General features: G+C 41.6%; 1 pseudogene; it reads left to right on the top strand.

Moving 5' to 3' along the window:
• Window positions 1-12,273: 12,273 nt before the first annotated feature.
• On the top strand, window positions 12,274-14,228 carry LOC119523211 (annotated as a pseudogene).
• The last annotated feature ends 12,869 nt before the right edge of the window (window positions 14,229-27,097 follow it).

The raw sequence follows: 27,097 nt of genomic DNA, 5'->3' as shown, positions 1-27,097 counted from the left end.
ACTTGGTTGGTAGTTTTTCTCTTAACATCTTAAGTATATCATGCCACTGCCTTCTCACTTCCATGGTTTCTACTGAGAAATGCACACAGTCTTATCAAGCTTCCCTTGTATGTGATGGATCACTTTTCTCTTGTTGCTTTCAGAATTCTCTCTTTGTCTGACATTTGACAAGCTGATTAGTAAATGTCTTGTAGTAGGTATATTTGGATCCATTCTGTTTGGGGTATGCTGCGCTTCTTGGATCTGTAGTTTTATATCTTTCACAAAAGAAGGGAAATTTTCAGTGATTACATCCTCCATTATTCTTTCTACCCCCTTTCCCTTCTCTTCTCCTTCTGGGACACCCATGATATGTATATTCATGTGCTTCATGTATTCCTTCAATTTCTTGAGACTCTGCTCATGTTTTTCCATCCTTTCTCTATCTGTTCTTCTGTGTGTAGGATTTCCAATGTCCTGTCCTGTAGTTCCTGAATCCTTTCTTCTGCCTCTTCCAATCCACTCTTTTATGTCTCCATTGTGTTTTTCATCTCGTATTTCGCCTTTCATTCAGGTAAGTTCTGCCATTTGTTTTTTTCAAGCTTATGCATTCTTCTTTATGGTCATCCAGTGTCTTCTTTATATCCTTCATCTCTTTCGCCACATTTTCCTCAGCTTATTGATTTGATTTAGGAGATTTGTTTGAACATCTTTAATTAGTTGTTTTGACTCCTGTATCTCACTTGAAGTGTAAGTTTGTTCCTCTGACTGGGCCATATCTTCATTTTTCCTTGTGTGAATAGTAATTTTTTGTTGTTAGGCATCTGGTTTCCTTGATTGCCGCAATCAGATTTTCCCAGACCAGTTGGGTCCAGGTCCCAGGAGCAGGGTGTAATCAGTATCAAGTTTCCAGTTCTATGCTGCAATCTCAGCCTTTCTACCCATTCCGGACTGGTGTATGATGTGTGTCCAGTCATGGATGTCCCCCCAACAGTTGTTCCATACAATTTTCTAGTTATTCCTGCCTGTTTACTTGTTGCTCTAGGGAACTAACTAAATTCCACACCTTTGTATGCTGCCATCTTGCCCTGCCCCTAAGATCAGCTATATTTTTATTTACACTTTCAAATTCCTCTTTATGCTCTTCTATAGTCTTCTTGATGCCCTTTATGTCTTTAGCCAACCCACTGGAGTTGTTCTGGAGATTTGTGTGTACGTCTTTGATTAATTGCTCCAAATTCTCTGTCTCCTCCAGCTTTTTAATCTGGTCATTTGGCTTGTCCGTATCTTCTTGGATCTTCATGTGCTTTCTGATTTTCTGTTGGCTTTGAGGCATTTGATTATCTTAATAAAGTTATTTTGGGAAATGCAGAATTATTTGAACATTTGTATCTTTTTGGCAGAGCCACAGCTTGCTGGTATGCACTTCCCCTGTCTTCCCAACAGATCATGCTCTTGGGCCACCTCTCATCCTCAACTTTTCCTTCAAGTTTGCCTGTGTGCTGAGCAGTTTCCATTGGTGGAAATCCAATCAGTGCACAAGTTTTCCATGTTCACTGGGGACTGGCAGCCCTGTGGGTGCAGGGTGGGCCCTGTGCGGTTTGGCAGGGAGTCCACTAAAGGGCCCCATAAGTCTGGTGATTCCTGAGCATCCAAGTGGATTGCTCTTGGGCTGTGGGGTGTATGCCTCACCCTCCAGCTCAAACATACCCTGCTCCCTACCTGCCATGTGCCCACAAGACTCTAGGGTGTAGGAAGGACTCCTGGTGCTTCCATGTGGCACCCTGACCTATCACCACCTCTCACCCGTGCACACCATGGACTTCCATAGATGGAGAGCAAATGCAGTCAACACTGGTCTGCTGCCTCCCAGGTTCCCTCACAGAAGCTCCCAGCCATATGGCTGTGGTGGATTATCTCCCCAGATAATTGCTGAGACCGTCACATGGGAGTGGAGAGCTGCTCCCTCCCCTTCTCAGTGGCTGTCTCACAGCTGCCAGCCCTGACCCCCCTGGTGGTGGTCCCAGATGCACAAACTCACCCTGTCCACTGAGATGCAGTTTCTCTGCTTTTTCGTCCAAGTCCCCACTGCGTATTATAGAGGTCCTTCCCTGGCTGCTCACACCCTGGAACTGCTGTCCTGGGCGTTCTCCGCCTTTTCTGTAGTTTCTTTCATGGAGGAGATGTTTGCTCGGCCTCTCCTATTCTGCCATCTTCCCAGAAGTATGAACTTAGTTTTAAGCTGTTATCATCATATCTCATGTGGATAATCGAAATGGCCCCCTAACTGGTCCCCGTGTTTCCACCCTATCCACTCAGCAGTCAAACTGATCTTCTAAAACTGCAGATCCAATCATGACATTCCCCTGTTCAAAAAAAAAAAAAAAACTTTGATAACTTCTCATTTTCTTCAGGTTAAATAACTTGGCACCAAGGCCCTCCATCATTTGATCCATGTCCATCTGTAATTTGTTCATGAAATAAGCACTTCTTGAGCACCTACTCTGTGTCAGATACTGTTCTAGATGCTGGAGAAACAATGGTAAATGGGACATGGCCCTGAATCTCAAAAAGCTCGTAGGGTTAGTGTCTTGAAGTTGACACAGAAGATGTATAGATTGAGGGACAGCAGTCAAGGTCCCTCTCTTTCTTGGGTATCAGAAATAGCATTTGTAATTATCTTCCACCCAAATAACTGCTTTCTAAACAGAGCTGAAAATTTGCCTTGGGCAGGCCTTAGGAGTGGGCATTGGGTTGAGGGAGAACAGAGCCTAAGATTACTCCAGACCTCCACAGCAGATCCAGAGGGAAAAAAAGGAAAGAAAGCTGTATCCAGGAGTACACACTAAGAATAAAGTCCTCCTTGCTCTGGCAGTTGGAGTAGGGGGAGGTCATGCTGAGCTGGGCTCTCTGTGCAGTACACAAAAGGGAGCCTGCTTATTGGTGGACCCATCTTCTTATACAGTCAAGCCTTCCATTCATAGAAGAGGGACTTTGGGTATAGATATATATAAAAGCAAAGCTATTTCTCCCATTCAGCAAAGTCCTCCCATCATAAACATCGTCAACAAAGGAACAAGTATTTGAGGAAAAAAAGCAGCAAAAAATAAGTTCAAGATGAACAAATAAATATCTGATCCTGGAGGAAGCAGATAATGGGAGGATAAAAAGATCATTAAAAAGATAACTTAGCACCCATGGAAAGATAAGAGAGTATATTGTGTATATAAAACTAAAACTAGCAACCAGAAAATGAGAAAGAGCTCTCAGAAAATAAAGACATGATTGAGAAGTATGAAGAATGTGAAGGAGACAGCACAAGAGCTAAATTAGGTTCTTAGGAAGACATAGAAAGTATGAAATGGGTTTTATCTTTAATGTCAACCTTGTGAAAGGGAAAAGTATTTATTTTTAAAGCAGTTTCCACAATTGCTGAGAAAATCCCTGCTTTTGCCCTCGTGTCAGTGGGCTTTTGCAAGTAGGTTTTTATGCCTACAACTTGTTTCCCTATTTGGGGACACAGACATATCCCCATATAAAAGGGCATCATACTGTGAACAATCGAATGTACGATTTGTTTTGTATGACTGCATGGTATGTGAATATATCTCAATAAAATGAAGATAAAAAAAAAGAAGGGCATCACTCAAATTTGGGTGATCCTCTTTGAAAGTTTTGCTCTTCATACCCTAGGCAACATTGAGACTTAGTGATTGATTTAAAACAGCTAACCATTTATAAAGGCTAGAATTATTCAGGTATTTAAGATGATCCAGGAATATTTCAACTCATATAGTCAAGGCAGGACAGAATCTTAAGGTGTCTCCTTGTTTTTAGGAGAAGAAAACTAAAGATCCTTAGAGAGTAGGTGGGTTGCCTAAAGTCACCCAGAGTATTAACGAGGAAACTGGCCTCCAAATTTCTAGCCCACTGAACCAGATTTGCAGGATGGAAATCAGATTAAAGCTTGTGGACAAACTTTTCTCAATTTCTAAAAGTATATGATTTCTGAAACTTTAGGCATTGCTTCAATTGAACAAAACTTTCATCAATTGAAAAAAACTGTAGCTATCTTACAAAATAACTTTTAAAAAAGAGCCAAAACAAATAATTTTAGAGAAACACAGGTCTATCAGCTGTCAGGGTGACAGGGAAATCATTTTGGTCTTGACGGGGATTTAAAAGCCTGTGGTTTAATTGTACAGAGTATCTATTTGGGATGATGGAAAAGTTTTGGTAATGGATGATGGTGATGGTTGCACAACATTGTGGATGTAATTAACAGCACTGAAATATATATTTGAATGGTGTTAGAAGTGGAAATTTTAGGTTGTCTATATGTTACTAGAATAAAAATTTTAAAATAAACATGGGACTGTACAACATAAACAGTGAACCCTAAAGTAAACCAGGGACTATAGTTAATAGTACAATTATAAAAATGTTCTTTCATCAGTTGCAACAAATTTACCACACTAATGCAAGGTGTAAATAATAGGGGGGTGTTCCGGTCTGCTAATGCTGCTGGAATGCAAAATACCAAAAATACATTGAATTTTATAAAGGGGATTTACTAGGTTACAAATTTGCAGTTCTAAGGCCATAAAAGTATCCCAACTAAAGCATCATCAAGAGGATGCCTTCACTGTAGAAAGGCCAATGGCATCTGGAACATCTCTGTCAACTGGGAAGGCATGTGGCTGGCGTCTGCTGGTCCCGTGCTCCCAGGTTCTGCTTTCAAAATGGCTTTCTCCAAAATGTCTCTGGGCTTCTATCTCTCATGGCTTCTCTCTCTCAGCCTCTGTACATCCTTGCTTGTTCTCCCAGGGCATTTCTCTCTAAGCATCTGAGGGTCCTCTCTTAGCTTCTCCAGGGTAAACTCTGAGCATCGCCAAATATCTTTCTGTCTGCATCTCCAAGTGTCTCCAAGCGTCTGGGTCTGTGTCAGCTCTTAGCTTCTCTCCAAAATGTCTCTCTCAGCTCCTCTGAGCTTCTCCTCTCTGTGATCCCTTATAAGCCTCCAATGATCTAATCAAGACCCACCCTGAATGGGCAGAGTCATATCTCCATGGAAATAACTTAATCAAAAGCCTCACCTACTGTTGGGTGAGTCACATCTCCATGGAAACAGTCAATCAAAAGATTCCACCCTAATCAAAAGACTAATAAGTCTGCCCCCACAAGATTGCATTAAAGAACATGGCTTTTCTGGGGAACATAATGGATTCAAGCCAGCACAGGGGGTATATCGTAACTCTGCATTTTATGCATGACTTTTCTGTAAACCTATGACTTCTATAATTAAAAAAAAAAGCCTGTGCCAAATGACATTCTAGGATTTTTAGACACAACCGCCCATAAAGATATGATGACTAATAAGAAAGAGCTTCTCAATGGCTTTCACATTTTATGAGTGATGTCTGTGTCCCCTGTGGGAAAGAATACAGAATCCAATGTTGGCTGTAACTCTGGATTTGACACATCTCTTAAGATGCTGGACATATGACCTCTCTGAACTCTTAGTTATTCAAGTTGTAGCTATTATTGTTGTTGTTTTTGCTGTGACCATTATAAATTCCCACTTAAAAGGGAGATAATTAAGTACCTAACCCATAGGATTGTTATGATGACTAAATGAGATACTACCTACAAAGCACTTAGCACTTTGGCATGTAGTAATTGTTCAATAAATGGTGGCTTTTAGTAGTAATAGCTGTAGTAATATCAGCAGTGGTATTATTGTAGTGTTACATCAAATGTGAAGAGTATGTTATAAAGTCAGCATGTCAAATAAAAATCACCTTAAAATTATTCTTGAAAAGTCCTACATGTTTCCCATAAAATCCACTATGCATACTTTTGCATATTTCCTGTCTAGCTGAATTACCTCTATATCATGATCACTCTGTGGCATATGCTTACTGAATAGAACTTCAAGTGGAATCACTCTTTCTATTTATTTTATTTTCCTGTATGGGGTGGGGGTGGGGGGTTGGCCGTACACACACAGTTGAAATTGCATAAGTTAAGTGCAGTAGATGGGGCATCGCTGATTTATAGTAGTAGGGAGCTGGCTCCCTTCAGTGTCATTTAGTGTGAGCCCCGCTCTGCTACTCAATCTCTGAGACAAAACAGGCCTAAAGAGTTTTTAAAAGGCTGACCATGAAACTACTTTATATAGAACCACAAAATTTTAGAGTTGGAAAGGCTCTTGAAGGTGTTACCCAATGCACCAGGTGGTGGCAGAATATCAGAGTTCCAGATCTGACTGTGATACTTACAAGCCAGACAAGCCACTTAACCCCTCTGTCTTTTAAATCTGTTCAAGGTAAAATGATGCGAAGGCCTAAACTGCCTGCCTTCCAAGGTCATGGAGAAGAATCCATGATATGGTAATTGTTACAACAAAGAGAATAGCAATAGCTAACACTTACTGAAGGCTAAGTTATCTCATGCAATTCTTATATCAACCTTGGATGAGTGTTGTGTCTCACTGAAACAGCAGCAGGACTTGCCCCAAAAGAAGGAATGGGGGAGACCCAGTCAGGACTACCTCGAATGGCCCCACAACAGGGCCTGTTAAGATTCCAAAGAAAGAGGAATTGAATGCCAAGGTGATCAGTCCTTAACCATTTATTAGAGCACTCACGGACAGAGAGCTGCAGCAACCTCATGACAGACAGCGAGACTGGCAAGAAGTTCACTTGAGTATGTCCGTACCTATGGCAACCACTCTACAAGGTTATATAGGGCTGAGGGACCAAGGTGGCTAAGTGCCAGGGGCTGTGTGCAAATAGTGGGAAAACATTTTGGCCTGTGCTCTTGTCTCAAAACAAGGTGCACTCAGGGCAGGCAGAGTTCAAGGTTATAGCAACCAAAACTTGATATGATTCCAGGGAGTCATAGACCTCCAGGGATGACTGAAGTGGGGGTAGGGGCAAGTCCAATCTTTGGTCAGGTAGGAGGTGCTATATGTATCATTCAGAGGAGCTAGTGCCCATAATTATCCTCCTTTTCCAGGTGAAGAACATGAGACATTAAGAGTGTCAAAGCACTTTGGAACATAGAAAATGCTATGAACTGTGAGGAGTGATTGGATGAGGATGTTGAGGGATAGAATACAAAGGTGACCTTGGGCAAGTCACATCCCATTTCTGGGCCTACTTTTCTCATCTGTAAAATAAGAATGCCGGACTCTTTCAAAGTACATCCAAAGCTTCAAGAACGTAAATACAAAAGCTTGGAGTAAGGTCTGTTGTCCATAAATGAAAAGTAAAGTAAATGATTGGTGTGAGCCCAAAGGTCCGAAGTGTTGCAGCTTCTTCGCCTTCACCAAATCTTCAATGGCACCTTTGTTAAGTTCAACAAGTCCTCAGTTAATATGCTGAGAATTGTGGAACCATATATTGCATGGGGTACCTGAACCTGAAGTCAGTGAATGAACTGATCTATAAGCATAGTTATGGCAAAATCAATAAGGAACGGTTTGTCTTCACAGATAACTCTTTGGTTGCACGATCTCTTGGTAAATATGGCATCATCTGCATGGAGGACCTGATTTATGAGCTCTATATTGTTGGGAAATGCTTCAAAGAAGCAAACAACTTTCTGTGGCCCTTCAAATTATCTTCTCCCAGAGGGGGGATGAAGAAAAAGACCACCCAGTTTGTAGAAGGAGGAGATGCTGGCAACAGGGAAGACCAGATCAATAGGCTTATTAGAAGGATGAGCTAAGGTGTCTACCATGATTATTTTTGTAATCTGATTAGTTAATAAACAGTGACTGTTTTCAAATTTTTTAAAAAAATATTTAATTTGAGACCTGAAAGATGAATAGAGGGAAATTGTGGTGCTGGTGTATGGGGTGTGGAGTGGGGAGTGACAGGATTAGGGAGAGAGCACTCCAGGTAGAGAGAAATGTGCAAGGGTCCTGTGTGTGTGTGGGGGGTATGATATATTTGAGAAGTTCAGAAAAGACCTGTTTGGCTGGAACTGAGAGAGCAAAGGCTAAAGTTGCAGGAGATGAAGACAAAGAGGTGGTAGGGTCTAGATCAGGCAGGGCATAACATTCATCTATTCTCTCAGCAAAAATTTACTGAATTCTTACTATTGTGCCAGGAGCTATTCTTGGTGCTTGGGATATAGCTATGAATTAAAAAAAAGATCCATGCCCTCATGGAGATTATACTCTGGCAGGGGGAGACAGACAATAAACAGTAATTGTAATAAAAGTACATAGAATGTTAGAAGATGATAAGTGCTATGGAAAAAAAAGGAAAAGTATAGCAGGATGGGGGCATTGGGAATATGGGGTGTGTGATGGAAGACGTGGGTGAGGGTGGGAGTAGAGAAAGGGATTTACAATATTTGTTCTTTATCCTAAGGGCGATGAAAACCTATTGAAAATTTTAAAACACAGGTGCGACATGATATTTACTTTTCAGACAGATCACTATGGCTGCTTATGGAATATAGAATAAAGGGTAAAGGAGGCAGGTAGGAAGACACAGAAATAGCCCAAATGAAAGATTATACTGACCTGAACTATGGTGGTAGGAGTGGAATGGAATGATGAGGATAGACTTGAGATGTGTAAAGGAAGTTGAATCATTGGGATCTGGTGACTGATTGGATGTGGAAGATGAGGAAAATGGATGAAACAAGGATGAGTCCTAGGATTCTATCTTGCATAACAGGATGGATAATGGTGTCATTCACTGGGATAAAGAACACTAAAAGAGGACCTGGTTTGGAAGAGAAAAATGTGATTTTGATTTTGGACATGGTGAATGAAATTCCTGTGTAACATCCAAGTGGCTATACTGAATGGGCAATTATATAGGTCTGAAGCTGGAGCCAGCAATGTATAGATGGTAGAAGCAACAGAAGTGATGAGATCAACCCTGACTACTTTGTTTCTCTGGTCTGTTTGCTCTCCCTCTTTCTGTAGTGACCGTTTCACACTTTCTCCATCTTCTTCAAAACATCACCACCCCTACTCAAGCAACACATAAAAACACATACCACAAAGCAAGGGAAGATGGTGGCATAGAGAGAAGTGAAATTTAGTCAGTCCCCTGGATCAACTAATAAACAAGGAACACCTAGTAAATAATTTGGAATAACTGCTCGGGGACAACCGTGACCATCCACACATTGTACACCAACCTGGATTGGGAGGAATGCCTGAGATCGCAGCATAAAATCTGTAAGTAAAAACTGCAGACCCATGTCAAGAGTCCCCTCCCTCCATGACAGGCTGAGCTGCAAAACCTCACTGTGGTAGAAAGCATCACTCCCCGAACAAACGAACATAGCTCAGCCCACCTCCAACTGGGGTTGTAATTAACAAATGTGGACTGCTGAATACAAGCTACAAACCCCCAACAAGCAGACAGAGGCTTCTATATTTTGCTTGGAGATCTCATCAGCTAAATATTTCAGTTTGTTGCTTTTAAATTCTGCCTTCCATCCAACACCAGGACTCAATTTTGCCAAATTCTCTGCTACTTTAAAACAAGGATCGCCTTCCTTCCAGTTTGCAACAACACATTCATCATTTCTGCTCAAGGCCTCATCAGAACTATCTTTAGAGTCCATATTTCCACAAACAGTCTCTTCAAAGCAGTTTTGGCCTTTTCTATCAAGCTCCTCACAATTCTTCCAGAATCTTCCCCTTATCCATTTAAAAAGCCATTCCAACATGTTCGGTATTTGCAAACTCAGCAGCACCAGCAACCCAATCCTGGTAACAAAATCTGTTCTAGCTTGCTAATGCTGCCAGAATGCAAAACACCAGAAATGGATTGGCTTTTATAAATGGGGTTTATTTGGTTACACAGTTACAGTCTTAAGGCCATAAAGTGTCCAAGGTAAGTCATCAGCAATAGGGTACATTCACTGGAGAATGGCCAATGGCATCTGGAAAACCTCTGTTAGCTAGAAAGGCATGTGGCTGGTGTCTGCTCCAGAGTTCTGGTTTCAAAATGGCTTTCTCCCAGGACATTCCTCTCTAGGCTGCAGTTCCTCAAAAATGTCACTCTTAGTTGCTCTTGGGGCATTTTCCCTCTCTTGGCTTCTCCAGAACAAAAGTCTGCTTTCAACGGCTGTCTTCAAACTGTCTCTCATCTGCAGCTACTCTCTCAGCTCCTGTGCATTCTTCAAAGTGTCCCCCTTGGCTGTAGCTCCTCTTCAAAATGTCACTCTCAGCTGCACTGCATTCCTTCTGTTTATCAGCTCATTTATATGGCTCCAGTGATTTAATTTAGACCCATCCTGAATGGATGGGGTAACACCTCCATGGCAATTATCCAATCAGAGTCATCACCCACAGTTGGGTGGGGCACATCTCCATGGAAACACTCAAAGAATTACAATCTAATCAACACTGATACATCTGCCCACACAAGATTACATCAAAGATAATGGCATTTTGGGGAACATAATACATTCAAACCGGCACAGACAGATAGGGAAAAGAATGGAAAAATATGAGCAATATCTCAGGGAATGAAATGACAACAGGGAAAAGAATGGAAAAATATGAGCAATATCTCAGGGAATGAAATGACAACATGAAGCACATGAATGTGCATGTCATGGGTGTCCCAGAAGGAGAAGAGAGGGGAAAAGGGGCAGAAGCAATAATAGAGGAAATAATCAATGAAAATTTCCCATCTCTTATGAAAGACATAAAATTGCAGATCCGAGAAATGCAGCATACCCCAAACAGAATAGATCTAAATAGACCTATGCCGAGACACTTAATAATCAGATTATCAAACATCAAAGACAAAGAGAGAATCCTGAAAGCAGCAAGAGAAAAGCAGTCCATCACATACAAAGGAAGCTTAATAAGACTATGTGCGGATATCTCAGCAGAAATCACGGAGGCAAGAAGGAAGTGGTGTGATATATTTAAGATACTGAAAGAGGAAAACTGCTAACCAAGAATCCTATATCCAGCAAAGCTGCCCTTCAAATATGAGGGAGAGCTCAAAATATTTTCTGACAAACAGACAATGAGAGATTTTGTGAACAAGACACCCGCCCTACAGGAAATACTAAAGGGAGCACTACAGAGTGATAGGAGAAGACAGGAGTGAGAGGTTTGGAACACAATTTTGGGAGATGGTAGCACAGCAATGTAAGTACACTGAACAAAGATAACAATGAATACGGTTGAGAGAGGAAGGTTGGGAGCATGTGAGACACCAGAAGAAAGGAGGAAAGATAAAGACTGGAACTGTGTAACTTGGTGAAATCTAGAGTGGGCAATGACTGTAATAAAATGTGCAAATATGTTTTTACATGAGGGAGAACAGATGAATGTCAAACTCGCAAGGTGTTAAAAATGGGGTGGTATTGGAGAAAAATACAATCAATGCAAACTAGAGACTATAGTTAACAGAAACATTGTATTACGCTTAATTTAACATAACAAAGGCAATATAGCAAAGCTAAATGCCTATAAGAGGGGGACATAAGGGAGGGATATGGGACTCTTGGCATTGGTGATGTTGTCTGACTCTTTTATTCTACTTTAGTTTAATTCTATCTTTCCTTTTGTTGCTTTTTAGCTGTCATTTTTTTTTTCCCTCTCTCTTTTTCTTTTGTCTCTCTACCTTCTTTGACTCTTCCTCCTTGTTTGTGGAAGAAATGGAGATGTCCTTATGCAGATAGTGGTGATAGTGGTGAATGCATAAATATGTGATTATACAGGGAGCCATCGATTGTTTACTTAAGATGGAATGTATAGTATGTGAACAAAACCGTCTTAAACAAAAACGAGTTGAGTGGGCTGGGGGCGTCGCGCGGGGCAGCGCGGAGCTGTTCTGTCTCTTCCTCTCCCTGTGGAGCAGCTCCGGCACAGGGAGGCCCTGACTCCCTGCGGACGCCCAGCCCGGCTGCGGTGGCGGTGGTTAGTCCGCGGCCCTGCAGGGAGGAAGAGTGTCGCCGCAGTCTTCCCAGGCAACGTGGCGAACAGTAGTTCCAAAGAACTACTGGTTCAGATTTTAGCTCTTGCCAAGGTGTGAAAGTAGTGGAGGATGCTTAAACTGCTTAACACCCAAATTGCTCTCTGGTTAATCAACTTTAGAAGACTGGATTTCTGGATATATACTCCACTCCATCTCTTTTGACTTTAAACATGATAATGCAAACCTGTAACTCTGGCAATCATCCATGAACCTTTAATTACATTGATTAATACCATTTGATTAATAGCATTTGAAGCTTCCTCAGGGAATAAACAATGACATCAGCAGTGGTTGACGGTGGAGCAATCCAGTAGAAAATCAAGAGGAAAGTGGAAAGGTTTCTGAATATCCAGCAGTGATTGTGGAGCCAGTTCTGAGTGCCAGATTAGAGCAGGGCTATGCAGCCCAGGTTCTGGTTTATGATGGTGAGACTTATATGATGCAAGATGTGGCAGAAGAACAAGAAGTTGAGACCGAGAATGTGGAAACAGGGAGGTAGAAGATGGACATAAAAAACTGGAGATCTGAAAAGGAGCCCCTAATCCTAGAATTACCTGAAGTTGAAACAGATTGAGCCAGAAGGAAGACAATACTGTGGAAGCATCAGTTCATAGCAGTAATGCACACTGTACAGATAAAATAATTGAAGCTGCTGAAGCCCTGCTTCATATGGAATCTTCTACCTGCCTGAGGGATTCAAGAAGTCCTGAATTTATCCATGCTGCTATGAGGCCAGATGTCATTACAGAAACTGTAGTGGAGGCGTCAACTGAAGAGTCTGAACCAATGGATACCTCTCCTATTCCTACATCACCAGATAGCCATGAACCAATGAAAAAGAAAAAAGTTGGCTGTAAACCAAAGACCCAGCAATCACCAATTTCCAATGGGTCTCCTGAGTTAGGTATAAATAAGAAACCCAGAGAAGGAAAAGGGAACACAACCTATTTGTGGGAGCTTCTTTTAGATCTGCTTCAAGGTAAAAATACTTGTCTCCGGTATATTAAGTGGACTCAGAGAGGGAAAGGCATTTTTAAGCTCATCGATTCAAAGGCTGTCTCTAAACTTTGGGGAAAGCATAAGAACAAGCCAGACATGAACTACGAAACTATGGGATGAGCTTTGAGATACTACTACCAAAGGGGAATTCTTGCAAAGGTTGAAGGACAGAGGCTTCTATATCAGTTCAAGGATATGCCCAAAAATATAGTGGCCAAAGATGATGACAAAAATGAAACCTGTAATGAAGATTTAGCAGCAGCTACTGATGAAAAATCATTAAAACGAGTGTCACTGTCTACAGAGTCTCCTGAAAGCCGCACCCTCTGTTCGTGGTGGAAAAACTCATCTCCTATAAATTGCTCCAGAGCAGAAAAAGGGGTTGCTAGAGTTGTGAATATCACTTGCCCTGGTCATGATGCTTCATCCAGGTCTCCTACTACCACCACATCTGTATCGGTGACAGCAGCTCCAAGGACAGTTCATGTGGCAGTGCAAGTACCTGTTGTAATGACCTCATTGGGTCAGAAAATTTCAACTGTGTCATTTCAGTCAGTGAATGCAGGTGCACAGTTTATAACCAGCACTAGTCCAACAACAGCAACCTCGCCAAAGGTAGTCATTCAGACAATCCCTACTATGATGCCAGCCTCTTCTGAAAATGGAGACAAAATCACCATGCAGCCTGCCAAAACTATTACCATCCCAGCTACACAACTTGCACAGTGTCAGCTGCAGACAAAGTCAAGTCTGACTGGATCAGGAAGCATTAACATTGTTGGAACCCCACTGGCTGTGAGAGCACTTACCCCTGTTTCAATAGCCCATGGTAGACCTGTAATGAGACTATCAATGCCTGCTCAGGAGGCATCTGGCCAGACTCCTCCCTGAGTTATCAGTGCCATCATAAAAGGGCCAGAGGTTAAATCAGAAGCAGTGGCAAAAAAAGCAAGAAACTTTGCAGCTGGTACAAGAAGAAAAACCAGCAGATGGAAATAAGACAGTGACCCATGTAGTGGTTGTCAGTGTGCCTTCAGCTATTGCCCTTCCTGTAACTATGAATTCAGAAGGACTAGTGACATGTGAGTAATAAAATAGCAGCTCTACCATGGACTTTAGACTGTTGATGATTGGTTAAACAGTACTGACATAAATGTGTGCAAGGGAAGGCATGAAGATCAGTCAAAAGAAGACTTTAAAACATTTTTAATGCATATAAGAAAACAATCAAACTTAATGGAAATAAATTACCTATCCCATGTTTCAGTGGGAATTGAACTACATATTGAGATGCTGACAGAAAACTGCCTCTTGCAGTAGGAAACAACTGAACCCGTCAATAAGAAAAAGGATTGAAAGGGACCAGGCAGCTCACTACAATATCAAGTTACACTAAGACTTGGAACACTAAAATTCTGTAAGAGGTTATGTAGTTTTCAGCAGGGAGGGGTTGGGATGGGTGATCTTATTGTTACATATAGCAATTCTCGATGCATTTTGTATGCATACCAGCAATTATTACTGTGTTTGCACAGTACTCACTTAACTGGTGCTATGTGAAGACTCTGCTAGTATAGGTATTTTAGAATGTGAATTGAAGAATGGATCCAAAAGCTTCAGAAACAGAATAGCAAAAAAGATCTAGTGCATTTTTTTAAATATCATATAGCTTAAGCTGATTTAATACAAAGGCCTTAGACTAATTTTCAGTTTTCTTTCTTGAAATAAGCTAATGGCTCATTTGTGTAAAGCTTTTTTATTAAAATTTTTTTTTAAATCTTGTACCTAGCACAGTATTGTTATAGAATTTGCATGTAACATTTTATATGGTAGTTTAAGTCTGTCAGTTTCTTAATTGTGGACAAATTAACAGTTGGCTCTGGCCTTTTGCGGTAACATGCGTGTGTCACTCACTTAGCCCTGGCATCTGTGCAGATATATCAGTTTCAGTTCTACTGTCACTTGGATGTGCAGGCTCAGCATTAATTTTTGTCAGGTAGCTCTAAAACCTGGAGTTTTATTTCTTTTTTTTCTTTCTTTCTTTTTTTTTTTTTAGTTGAAGTTTAAGAGGGTAAGTGCCAGTGTTCAGATTTGAACTATAATAGTTTGTATATTCAACATTTGAAGTATATTCTATTTTGTTGTACTCTTGTTTCAAAGTGTATTCAAGTAGGTTTTCTGAAATATAGAAATGAAATTAAAAAAAAAAAACGAGTTGATGAAGAAAACTTGAGGGCACTATACTGAGTGAAATAAGTCAGACACAAAAGGACAAATATTGCAGGGTCTCACTGATATGAACTAATTGTAATATGTAAACTCATAGACATGAAATACAAGTTACCAGGATATAGAATGAGGCTCAAGAATGGGGAGAAGTTACTTATTATGAACAGAATGTTCAACTAGGTTGAACTTAAGTATTTGGAAATGGACAGACATGACAGTAGCACGTTATTGTGAGAATAACTGACAGTGCTGAATGGTGTGTGAATGTGGTGGAAAGGGGAAACTTAGAGTCATGTATGTCACCAGAAGGAAAGTTGGAGGTCTGCAAAAGGATGACAATCACCAGAAAAATTTGGCCTTAACCATTAGCGTTTTATTAATCTGTTCTGTTGGCTTACTTACTCTTGTCCAATATGTTTAGCAAAAAAGAGTATGGTTGTAATTTAAAACAATTATTTTTTGTATATAGTGGAAATTACAATGATATTTCTCAATGATGTAAACATTTAACAATAAAATTTTTCCTCCAAAAAGGAAAAAAAAGGTGGGAATGTATAAAACAGTGAGTCTTGTGGTAGACAATGTCCATGATTAACTATGCAAATATTATAAATTCTCTTTCATGAACTAGATCAAATGCATGACATCATAACCAGAAGTTAATAATAGAGGGATATATAGGGAAAAAATATACCCATCACAAAGCATGTACTCCAGTTAACAAAATTTTAACATTCTTTCATCAACAGTAACAAATGTATTATACCAATACTATGAGTCAATAATGGAAGGGGGGTGGTTAGAGGTAGGGGAGGAATTGGGTTTTCTTTTTTGTCTTTATATCTTTTCTGGAGTGATGAAAATGTTCAAAAAATTGGAAAAAAATTAATTGTGGTGATGGATGCACAGCTGTATGATGGTACCAGGGCAATTTATTGTGCAATTTGGATCTTTGGATAATTGTATGTTATGTGAACAATCTCAATAAAATAGAATTAAAAAACAAACATACCATGACAACCACCACAACCACCACTATCATCAACTGAACCCAAGATCCCAATCTGTTCTCCTGAATCTTGCCCACAAATTCCCCATTTCTCTTATATCTTTTGCCACTCCCTCTTTACTTTCTCCCTCCCACCATCATTTGTATATCCTCAAGCCTTTCACCTCTTTAGAGCTACTTTCCTCGATGTCACTTCCCCCTCTGGCTATCATTCTATTCTTTTCCCCTTCACTGTTAAACTTCTCCAAAGAGTTGTCTATTCTCCCTGCCTCTATTTTTTCACTTACCAATGACGTCTCAATCTACCTTAATCTGTATCCCACCCCCACCATTCCGTGAAATCTTTCAAGTAGGTCAGCAGGACCTTCATGTTCCCAAATCTAATGGGCATTGTTTTAGTCTCATCTCCCTTGGTATCTCAGCAGCATTTGTAACAGTTGAAAACAAATACTGTTGGTTGTACTCTGAAAGTGAAAGGCCCACTTCATTTATTTATGAAGAAAATGTCTGCCAAATACTTGTCTGAATAACCACAGTTCGTCATTCTTTCAAATAAAAATGGAGTTCCATGAAAAAAGTGGATAATTCAGTTTACATTTCAACTGAGCAAGTGCTTTTTCTTGGGACTACCATCGTTCTATGGTATGCAGAGGAAGTGCTGTATGCCTACTTCTTATTTTATCACACAGAATATTAAGAAGACATATTGAAGGGATAAGGTTTAATAAAACTAATGTTTCATGGCTTCATCATGTGAAGTTGAATTCTTTTTTCTTTCTGCAAAAAGAAAAACTATGGTGACTACCATGGTGATGAAAACTATGATGACTACCAGTAGAGTTTGGTGTCACTGCCTTGATTCATGCTAATGCCTGTCAGTGAAAAATGACCACACAGGTTTTTTTGAAAAAGGCAAATAATGACTTCTGTTATGAAAATAGTTTTGACCTTTGACCTTGTGGACCTCTGGTAAGAGTCTCAGGGATCTCCACAGACCACAATTTAAAAATTCCACTGTTTTAGATTACTCAGGATTTACCCCTAAGCCAGCGAATAGAGGCACATTCCTTGAGGGTAGATAGTGGAAAAAAGTGGGGTTCTGTTAGCATGGAAGAGAAACAGAATCTAGTGTTGATAACTAACCAAGTGTCTCTTTATTGGATGAAAAGAGCTAGGCATAGTGGGGTAATTAAAGGGAAAGCACCATAATGGGAGGTTTAACCAGAAAGTGGAATTTTAAATTAGGATAAGTTTCTGCTGATTACAATGTCTAGGGTGTAACTGTAGGAGTGGGTGTCTGAGTGAAGAGAGGGTCGTTGAAGGCAAGCAGGTCAAGGAATAGAATGGCCAGGATAATGAATAGGTTGACCAGGTAGACAACGAAGTTCTGCAGGATGATGGCAGCAGCACTCAGGCTTCTTAAAGCAAATACCATGAAATGGTTTGGCTTGAACAATGGGAATTTATTAGCTTACACTATTGAGCCCAAGATAATGTCCAAATCAAGGCATCATCAAGGTGATGTTTTCTTCCCAAAGACTGGCTGCCGGTGATGCTTGGCTCCTGTGTCACGTGACAAGGCACATGGCAACGTCTGCTGGTCTCTCCCTTCTCTTCCAGATTTCTTTAACTTCAGCTTCTTGCTTCCCTGGCTTTCTCCTTCTTTGTCTGAATTTCATTCTCTTATAAAGGACTCCAGTAATAGGATTAAGACCCATCCTGGGCCATGCTTTAACAGAAGTAACCTCATCGAAAGGTCCTTACAATAATAGGTTCACACCCACAGGAATGGATTAACATTAAGAGCATGTTCTTCTGGGGTACATACAGCTTCAAACCACCACAACTGCTTTATAACTTTTAGTTATTTCTAATAAGAACCACTATTAATTGAATATTGACTATGTGCATTCCTCCAACCCTCTATGAGATGAGTACTATTATATGGTTGCCCGCATTTACAGATAAGAAATCTGAGACCACAAGAGGCCCAAGATCACATACAGCTGCTAACTGCCAAAGATGAGGTTTTAACTCAGATCTGAATAATTCTAATCCATGCTCTTAACCACTGCATTGCAGTATAGTATACCTTCCTCCTGCAGTGGACATTTAGAAAAATACTTAAAGCTGGATTATAGGGCTGGTCACTTTTGAAGTTCAAAATCACATGGCTGAAGTGAAGTATAATTATATACAAGCTACATCTTAAGTATGTGTTATTGTAAGATCTCCCTGCCTTGTCTTACTCATTATAATCATTGAAATAATCTCTGCCTCTGTAATGAAAGATTCCCAGATGTGCCATGGCGTGCATGCTTACATTAAAAGACAAAAAAAAAAAAAAAAAAAAAAAAAAAAAAACAACTTTTCAAGCATATTAGTTCAGTCTGCCCTCCAAGTTTTCCTATAAAGAAAGTTGAGTGTGATAAGTCATGCATCTTGGATGCTTAATGAAATTTTAATGCTGCCCTTTGGCATGCTACTTTAATAGGTTGTCCCAAAAGTTGTAGTGCAGTTTTAAGCTCAAAATTGAAATATATTTTATTGAGCACCTACCACATTACTAAATAGGAAAATCTAGATTAGCCTGGCAGGATAGCCCTTTGTGAAAGATGCTAAGGAGTTAGACATAAAGGTTGGGGTCATTGGTATTGAAAAGGAACAGAATGAAAGTGTGGAGACAGCCAAGACAGATAGTGTGGAGAACTATCCAGGGCATGATGTGGGATCTCTCCTACAACCCTTAAAATTTTCAGCAAAGTTACCAAATTTAGAAAATGCTGAGTATGCTGGAATTTCTAGTGGGAATGGGAAAGGAGTAGAACTTCTCATCTGGGTTTGATGCATGACAGCATCAAAATGGCATGCACAAATGTCTGAGAACATGGAGGCCGAAAAGTATGAGGAAGCCAAGCATGGAAATTCTCTGGAAGATGCTAAGACATGAGCTGGAACTGGGGTTCAGGCCAAACCTAATCAAATCTGATAGCTAGAAAATATGCTTACCCTAGCTGAGCTTAGCTGTCTACTCTTTGTACTTGGTTCCCGGAAGGACATTAATCAGACCTTCTCAGTACTGCTTATGAGAATAATATACCAGAACAGCGTCAAGAACACTCTGTGGCCAGTGAATCAATGACTTCCTCCTCAAAAAACAAAAGTTTGAAAAGAGTCATGAAGACCCTACACGTAAGAGCTTGCACATCAGTTATCTAAATCTAATCACTGAAGCTGGAACAACAAGAAATTTGCCCGTGCCCTCCTTGCAAAGAGCCAACGTCATCGCTGACCAGACAAGAATGAATCATGCAGCCATACTTAGTTTTTTACCCCATCCCCTTTCCTTTACCTATAAAAACCCTAACTCACATCCCTACTTTGAACTGGTTTGGGGAAGATTCCTCTAGTTCTTTGCAAGAGCACTGTCAATAAATGATCGTCACACTAAGAGATGTGTTTCTCCTTTGTAGCACTGGGTCAGGCAGGACCTTCTATTGGAAAAAAGCCGTGCTTATGGTATTAAATCTAGCAGATGAGCCAAGTCAATATCTGGGTTACACCATCATTAGAAAATATGGACTTCCCTTGAATTTTTTGGTTTTAATTCAAAACAAGATTTTATTTCTCTCCAGTGTGTAGAGGAGGGGAATGGGGATGGTAAGGGAAAGTACTCTATTCCACGCAGTCTTTCAGGGACCCAGGGTGACTGGGGCTATGCCCATCTGAACATGTGGCTTCCAAGGTTGTACCTGTCACCTTTTGTGGTAGGCTGATTAAAGGCCCCCAAATATGTCCACACACTAATCCCTGGAACCTGAGAATGTTACCTCATATAGCAAAAGGGACTTTGCAGATGTGATTAAGGATTTCAAAATGGGGAGATTACCTTGGATTATCCAGGTGGACCCTAAATGTAATCAGAAGTGTCAGAGAGAAGGGAGAAGGAGATTTGACTACAGAGAGGCAATAGGAGATGTGATGGCAGAAGCAGAGGCTGGATGTGAGGAAGGGGCCATGAACCAAGGAATGCAGGTGGCCTCCATAAGCTAGAAAAGGCCACAAGTGGATTCTCCTCTAGAGTCTCCAGAAGGAACCACCCCTGCTGACTCCTTGTCTTTAGCTCAGTGAAACTGATTTTGGACTTCTGGCCTCCAGAACTAGTAAAAGAATAATTTGTGTTGCTTTAAGGCAATAATTTTGTGGTAGCTTGTTACAGTAGCAATAAGAAATCAATACACTTTTGTTGCCGCTATAGCCCATAGTAAGGGGGCATAGAGGGATCCATGTGTGAGGTTCCATGGGCCAGGCCCCAAAGTCGTGCATATCACTTCCTCTCATGTTCCGTTGGTGAGAACTTGGTCATTTGGCTGCACCAAACTCCAAGGGAAGCTGGGAAATGTAGTGTTACTGGGCGGCCACATGCCCAGTTAGTGCAGATGAAGGGCAGACAGGACTGGGTGCAGCTGTAGTCTCTGCTATACACTCTCCAAGCCTTAAAGCCCTGCCTGGCATTGAGGACACCACAGATCCCAGCCAAACCTCAAGGCTGGGAATGGCTTGGTTCAGGTCCTGGTCAGAAGGCTGCATAGGTGTCCCTGGTGGTCTGCATTTTTCTTTTCAGCCTTCTTTCACAAGCATGTGTGATGGAGAAGCCCAGCAAGCCCATGTCTTTGGCTGCACTCACCACTTTGCATTTCTGTTCACTTTCATTTCAGAGTTCTTGTTTTTGAGCATAGCTATGCCTTTTGGCTTTTCACTCTTAAACTCTATCTATAACTGCTACATGGACAGCTACAGTCCCAGCCCACTGTCTCCTGAGCAGAAAGGGTGCATGGAAGCTTTGTGCCTGGATGTCACGCTGAAGCACATTCTCTTCTCCATGTTGCATCCAGAGTAACCTCAAATCATAAATGCTCACGCCATCTTTTTGCTGTAAATTCTTCACTGAGCTTTGGTTTTTCTTACCTCATTTCCTAATTACATTAATGCCTGTCTCCCCCCTGAAGGTTGGTAGGTTCCTGACAGCAAGGTCCAGGTCTGTTTTGCTGACCCTTCTGTCCTTGACTCATATTTGGCCTTTTCCCTGGAAGTGCTATGAGTCCTGGAGGTCCACTTTGGATTGGCTACATCTCAGCCCACACATGATGGCACATGGTGGATGCTCATTAAATTTACTCTCTCTTCATACATGTTTTATTTTTAGGCATCATTTACGGGCTTGCCCCATAGGGCCGAGCTCAGCATCTTCACGATGGCGGGCCCTGCCTGTGCCATGAGGCCAAGGAGGCAACGGGGAGCAGCACAGCTCTGATGTCCTCAGCCTGGGCTCCCTCTCCCCTTGAATTTTTATAACAAAGTTCCCTAGTCTCAGTGTCCCATGGCCTTTCTTTCTTTCTTCATCAGATGTTAGATTCTTAATAGTAATAATAATTACTGTGGACTGAGTACCTTCTGTGTTCTAGTCTCTTTACAAAAGTGTATTATTTCCTCCATTCAGGCAACCCTATGAAGTAAGGTTTTACAGACAAAGCTCAGAAAGGTAAGCAACTCACCCCAGTTCTCATAGCTTATGACTCAAGACTTCTTCCAGTAAACCACTGTCATGGCCCAAATGGGCCATTGCTGCTGAGAGACCAAAGAAGATGCCGGGCATATTCAGAAGCATGACCTTTTGATTTGGGGCTTGCTTACAAGGAAATGGAAGTCGGTCATGTTGCCTGGATTCAGGAGCTGCTCTGAATGGCGGTGGGTTCAGAGCTTCGTGTGTAAGGTACTCTGCCCTTTGGGGGGCTGAACAAGCTGGTTATAAGGGCTCAACATTCCAATGGGTATGAGAGCACGTGGGAACCCCAGACCCAGGGCATTCCCCAAGGGCCTTGAAGACTGCACACAGCAGCTTGCGTGACCTGGGTCAGTTAAGGTTTGACCTATTCTCCTTGTAAAATCAGGTGCTAAATGTAGTCTATACCCAAAACTACCTCCTTCCTGAGACTCCCTGAGATACTGTCATCTATAAAATAATCTATAATCCTCCCCTCCTCTCTGTTGATTACAATCAGTCCCTCCATACATTGCAAGACCCCGCTCCTGCCTTATGCTCTCATACCCATTGGAATGTCGAGCCCTTATAACCAGCTTATTCAGCCCCCCCAAATGGCAGAGTATCTTCACATTGAGTTCTGAACCCACTGCCATTCAGAGCAGCTCCTGAATCCAGGGCAATGTGACTTGACTTCCCCCCACCCCTGTAGGTAAACCCCATAATAAAAGCTCATGTCTCAGAACGTGTCCGGTACTTTCTTTAGTCCTTTGGCTACAAAAGCCCTCTTGGGCCATGACAGAGCATAAGGTGGGAGTGGGGAGTCTTGTGAGTGGGGGTCTTGTGACATAGGGAGGGATCGATTATAGTCAACAGGGAGGAGGGGAGGACTACAGATTATCTTGCAGATAACAGTATCTCAGAGAGTTTCCGGGAGGAGGTAGTTTCAGGAGGGAAGTAAGCTATAGATTACATTTAGTGCCAGAAACCTGATTTTACAAGGAGAGTAGGTCAAATCTTAACTGACCTAGGTCATACAAGCTGCTATGTGCAGCCTTCAAGGCCCTTAGGGAAGGCCCTGGGCCCAGGGCTCCCATAACCACACTGTCTTGCATGTCTCATTCCACAGTTGTTTTCTGTATTCACAAAAAAAGTTCCTGACTTTTGCTTCTTTTCCCTTAATACTATGCCTAAGACTGACTCCTTGTCTTGGTCAACTTTCTCTAGCATGGTGAACAGAGAGCCTTCTGAAACAGTGTTGTAACCTGACAGGTGCAAAGGATAAAGGTGCCCTGGTTGCCACAACAGAAGAGGAAAACTATCAGTGACTCTGCCCACAGGCTCACTAAGTCATAGGCTCTTCTCGAGGTCACTGAGGCCACCTCAAGCTCCTGGACAGTAGAAACGCTCCCACTATTTTAAAAATAAAACAGAATCATTCATATAGAGTGTTGAAATCTAGCAGGCAATTCAATACATGTTCTTGACTCACTGGCAATTTAGCCATTTTTATTTAGCTAATATGGGTCAGAGGATGGAGGAGAAGAAAAATACAGAACAATTTCTCTGTGGTTTGATTCCATAAATTTGGGCAGAGAACCAGGACAGAAGAAATCAGACACGAAAAGCCATGTATTGTATGATTTCTCTTACGTGAATTATCCAGCATAGGTGAATCGATAGAGACAGAAAGTAGATTGGTAACTGGCAGTGGCTGGGGGGTGGGGGGTGGGGGTGGGGAATAACTGCTTAATGGGTATGAATGAGGAAAATGAAAATGTTTTGGAACTTGATAAACATGGTGGCTGCACAGCATGGTGAATGCACAGAATGCCACTGAATTGTTCACTTTCAGCTAGTTAATTTTGTGTTTCTGTGAATTTCACCTCAATATTGAAAAGAGCAGCACCTCGATATGTGGAACTCTCACCGAGTCCTAATTCCAAGACGGCCAGTGCCAAAGCCTAGGGGACTCGGCATCTCTCCCAAAGTAGCTAACATAGGCTTTACCAAAAGGGAGACCATTCATTCTTCCACAAACATTTGCTGACCTCTAACTCTGTGCATAGCACAAAGCTGGGCCATGAGGATACAGGCTTGAACCTATTTCTGCTACTGCCCTCAAGTGAGCTCACTGTCAAGCAGGTGGACGAGGCAGGCAGTAAACAGACAAGTTCACAGATCAGTTCAACCAAAGCACCTACAATATATAGTTACAATGGTAGGCCCTGGAGATGAAAAGGTGACAAGAACAAGTCCAGCCCTCACCACCCAAGACACAAACACGAAAACAATGACAATACAGGACATAACTGCTCTGGAAGAGGACTGCCCAGGGAGCTGGGGGCACCCAGAAGACAGGTACCTAGCTCAGCCCTGGAAGAGTGGGTGTTCTAGTTTGCTAATGCTGCCGGAATGCAAAACACCAGAGGTGGATTGACTTTTATAAAGGGGGTTTATTTGGTTACAAAGTTACAGTCTTAAGTCCATAAAGTGTCCAAGGTAACACATCAGCAATCGGGTACCTTCACTGGAGGATGGCCAATGGTGTCCGGAAAACCTCTGTTTGTTAGGTGGGAAGGCACGTGGCTGGCGTCTGCTCCAAAGTTCTGGTTTCAAAATGGCTTTCTCCCAGGACGTTCCTCTCTAGGCTGCAGTTCCTCAAAAATGTCAATCTTAGTTGCACTTGGGATATTTGTCCTCTCTCAGTTTCTCCAAAGAAAGAGTCTGCTTTCAACGGCCGTCTTCAAACTCTCTCATCTGCAGCTCCTGTGCTTTCTTCAAAGTGTCCCTCTTGGCTGTAGCAAGCTCGCTCCTTCTGTCTGATCTTATATAGTGCGCCAGTAATTAAATTCAGACCCACCCAATGGGCAGGCCAACACCTCCATGGAAATTATCCAATCAGAGTCATCACCCACAGTTGGGTGGGGTGCATCTCCATAGAAACACTCAAAGGATTACAATCTAATTAACACTGATAGGTCTGCCCACACAAGATTACATCAAAGATAATGGCATTTGGGGGGACATAATACATTCAAACTGGCACAGTGAGCATAAGGGGTGTTGCCCAAAGCCACTGTGGCCTTGAGAAGATCCTGGAAAAATCACTGATTGGATTGAGGCAGTGAAGGCCCCATTTTTGCATCAGCTGGTAAATCAGATTAGCTACAAGCCATCTAGCCTCAAGCCAGGTTCTGAGAGTTTGGGGCAGAGACAAAGACATTCAAGGGGAAGGTTTTGCTTATACCAGCCACAGGCAAGATTGTAATGCAGAAAAATTTGCCTGCCATGCTCAAGCCTCCTTCCAAGCTCGTTTCTCAGTGTGGCTTTCTCCTTATCTAAAGGAGCTTCCAGAAAGGATCTTAAATACCTTCATTGTGAGATGTAAATAACTTGCCTGAGGATAAGAAACACCCGGCACCATTCCTAATAAAATGTTTACCTTGTCTTTCCCCTGGAAATTTTTATTCAACAAGTGGGTGGTGGTGGTGGGGTGAGGGTCTGGGAATCTGTTTCTAAAAAGGGAAGCTGTGATCTAAAGCATTATCCCCAGGAATCTGCAATACAGGCTTTGATTTCTAATGTGGCATCTTAGACACACATACCTAAGCAGTAGAGTGTTAAGATTTTTAAAAATTGTAACAATAAAACAGACCTTATGTTTGAAAAGCATCCTACAGTTTACATTACCACAGATACCAGGTAAATCACCACATTAGAACTTCCTAACAGCTTGATGAGCTACGCAGATCCAGAATTCTTGTCCCTGTTTTGGGGGTGAGGAGATGCCGCCAGAGCATAGCTTGTAATATAAGTGGGGGAAAACCAAATACACATTAATGACAGAAGAACCACTCAATACAAGATGTCAACTGTTGCAAAAAGAATACTTTATAACACAGATGTATACTAGTTCTGAAGGGATGTGAAGCCCAAGGCTAACCTGAAGCAAACAGGAGTCAAAAGCCTCCACAATGCAGGAGACAATGTCTGCATATAGAAACTCACTTATTTTCTATGGCATCATGAAATTTTCTACACTGGCTTCTCAAGTGAGCCGTACTAGTTACATTTTCCACAACCACACATTGTACCATAAACCAGTCTGACCTGCAAGAGAAGTCCAAGCTTTTGTAATCTTGCAATGCTCTGCTGCCAAACCAGTTTATGTTTGCAAAAGCAACACATGGCCAGGTCAAGATGGAGATGTCCTAGTGAAGGGAGGACAGTTGCTGTAGGAGGTCTTGCCCAGAGTCCTTTCTGGGTCTACTTAGGACTTCACATGCAATGGAGATGAAGGATTTCATTTCATTTCATCAAACTGTGTTGATGTACAATGCCAAAAGATGGAAGCAACCCAAGTGTCCATCAACAGATGACTAGATAAACAAAATGTGGTATATACATTCAATGGAATATTACTCTGCCATAAAAAAGCAATGAAGTTCTTACACATGCTACAACATGAATGAACCTTGAAGTCAACATGTTGAATGAAATAAGCAAAACAAGGACATATATCATATGATCTCATTGATATGAAATAATTAGAACATGCAAATTCACAGAAGCAGAAACTAGATTACAGGTTACCAGCGGCCACGGTAGAGTATGGAATGGGGAGTTAATGTTTAATTGGTCCAGATTTCCTGTTTGGGGTGATGGAAAAGTTTTGGTGATAGTAGGGCAACATTGTGAATATAATTAACACCACTGAATTATATATCTGAATGTGGTTAGAATAGGAAATTTTAGGTTATGTATATGTTACCAGAATAAAAAAATTTTAAAAACTGCTAAAATAATTCTATTGATGTCTTTTCTAGATAAGGCACAGTACTGGCAGCTGTGGGCCGGCTTTGAGGAATTCACAGACTGGGTAAGGGGGAAAGGAAGACACATACACAACTACTCAAGTCAGGAAGAATTGCATAGCAGAATAAGCAACGTTCTTTGATGTTGGAGCAGGAGTAAACAGTTCTCATGGAGGATCCTGGAGGGTTTATTGGAGGAAGTGGCATTTATTCTGGACTTTGAAGGATAAGTAGGTATTCCATAGCCAGAGAAGGGCATTTTAAATGAGGGGAATCTATGAACAACAGTTTACCAGAGGCCCATGTGCAACGAACATCTACTGGCAGCCCTTTGCTTGGCAGGGCAACTGGGGCGAATTCTTTGGATCTTGGACTTGTGGGAAGGGGGCCTGTGGCCACTGCACCTTACTCTTCCTTTCTGAACATTATTAAAATTTAATTTCAAAATTCTAACTTTAATGATACTTCAAAGGGCCTGTGAAAGTTACTGAGTGCAGCCTCCTTTCAAGGGGGAGTATTTGGGGCAACCAGCACTGGTTGAGTT

This window comes from Choloepus didactylus, chromosome X, assembly GCF_015220235.1.
Source record: "Choloepus didactylus isolate mChoDid1 chromosome X, mChoDid1.pri, whole genome shotgun sequence".
In the NCBI taxonomy this organism is placed as follows: domain Eukaryota; kingdom Metazoa; phylum Chordata; class Mammalia; order Pilosa; family Megalonychidae; genus Choloepus; species Choloepus didactylus.
Note: the sequence above shows the minus strand (reverse complement) of the source record. Positions and strands in the feature narration are given on the sequence as shown.